The following is a 2,343-nucleotide window of genomic DNA, read 5'->3' on the forward strand; positions in this document are numbered from 1 at the left end:
CAGTGCTCTGGAACTTGCACCAAGTACTCCAATCATACAGATATCGAAGTAACAAATTTCGAAAATATATTAAAGCAACTAATTCCGCCAATTAGAAGATTAGTTTCTGATATACGATCAACACTTTTCCCAAATGTCCATCAATATTTTAAAAGAACCGAAGTAAATTTAATCCGACAGCATTATCTCACCTGTGCAAGCTTAACAAGTTCTTCATCGATCTTTGGTTTGTCATAAGAATTTGTCAAATTTACATAAATACTAGCCAAAGCATAGACACAAAGGGAACCAGCGCTCTGAAATAAGGCAAAAGTAAAAACATTGCTCACTTTTAATTGTGTCACTTAATTCGATTGTCATTTTTACTTAATTAATTTCCTTAGTTACTGCTGTTTCCTTTTTTAAATTCTAATTCATCCAATATGCATAAGAATTTTATCATTTATTACCGAATAATTTAGTTTTCCGGCAAACAAATCCAAAGATTCGTACATTTAACCATTCCTGTTTTGAAGAGACCATAAAAGCTGTTAGTAATTTGAATGAATGATACAGATGGCTGATTTGCAGAATAAATTAAATAAATTTCGGTTTTAGTTTGCAAATCTATGAAATTTTTGAATTATTTTTAATTACCCATCTTCGCAATTAATTTCTCTTGCTTCATGGAAGAGAAGGAAAAAAAAAGGATGAATTATTCGAAATTGAATTTATAAATTTATTTTCATCAAGAATTACGCCTTTTTAAACGGATCGATTCATAATCCGTTCTTTTTCTTGTCCCGGTACAGTTTCAAGAGTTTTGATTCTTCCGGTTAAGCTCTAACAATGTATCAAGTTAATATTTCTTATAACATTTGAATATTGTAATAATATCACAAAGAAAGAGTGAATTTGCAAATGTAAATAATCACCAATGAACAATGAAAGTAAAACGATTGTAAAGAATATAAGCTCATAAAGGATAAACTTTAATAAAGTCAATTTCAGCAATCCAAAAGATCTTTTTGACATGTTCTCTCCGGAAACTGACTAACTTTTTTTTTTTTGTTTGGATCAATTTCTGAAATGATGCTATGGTTTATTTCTATCAAACTCCCAAAAGAGCTGAATTGAAGTGTAGAACTAGAGAAGTAACAGCTCTATTATTTTAAAAAGAATTTCAAAAATGTTGAGTTAAATATAAGTTGTTTATCTTATAACAGTTTGATATGATTAGTGATCGGATGCGACTCTTGAAAAATGATAAATAATTGTAATATGATTAAGCTTAGCAGAAAAAAGAAATGAATTTCTTGTCTAAAAATAAACAGGCATTTTGAAGCAATGTAAAGAGTAAATTAGGACTAAATTACACAATAAATATTGGATTTAAAATCAAATAAATGATAAATTGATTAAATTATTAACTTATCATATTGCTAGGATATTAAATTATAAGCAAATATCCTGGCAAAATTACATTAGGGTATTGATAAGCCTGAAAAGGATCCTTGTAAAAAAGTTCAAATATAACAAATTTGAAATTAATGGAAGTGTTGGATGACAAAAAAAAAAAACCTCAAAGGAGTAAATGACAAATAGGATGGAAAAAAGCGGAGGGGCGGGGAAGGGAAAAGGAGCGGGGAAAATAAAAAGATAAAAAAAAAAAAGATTCATATAGAGGATATAACTATATTAGTATAGTATCACACAATTAGTTTGAGTTATATTACATTCCAAATTTGCGGTATTTCAACAGATTATTAATATTTTTTTTTTTTCATGTTAATATCATTTTGAACTTATTCTCTCTTCCTTTTCTATCTATCTCTCTCTCCCTCTCCCATCTGAAAGACAGAGGAGGAAGATAGAGAGAAGAAGAGAGAGAGAAAGGGAAGGAAGAGAAAATAACTAAATACAATTACAACATATCATTACCATATTAACATTTCCCTACACTATTCTTTTTCTTTTTTTTTTATTTGCCCCAATTAATTTTCGATTTAATGATGAGAAAAAAAAGTTGACAGTTTGAATAAAATTCAATGAATGATAGTGTGACAATTATCCTGAAAATATCGAATATTTGAAGTGGTTATAATATTGTATTGTAATATATGTAAATGGACTGACTAAACCGTGGGATATGAATGATTGGCGCCATTGGTTGTTGTTGTTGTAGATATATGCGACATTTTGTATTTGATGACATCAACATTTCATTCAATTCATTCATTTAATTATCAATTGAAATGACTCAAACAGGAGGATCCTAACCCCCTTTTCGAGTACTTATATCATGAAGTAGAAGAAGGAGGAAGATGAGAGGAGGGAAAGCGGTAATGAGATCGGAGGAGAGGC

This window comes from Loa loa, assembly GCF_000183805.2.
Source record: "Loa loa unplaced genomic scaffold supercont3.3, whole genome shotgun sequence".
NCBI lineage: Eukaryota > Metazoa > Nematoda > Chromadorea > Rhabditida > Onchocercidae > Loa > Loa loa.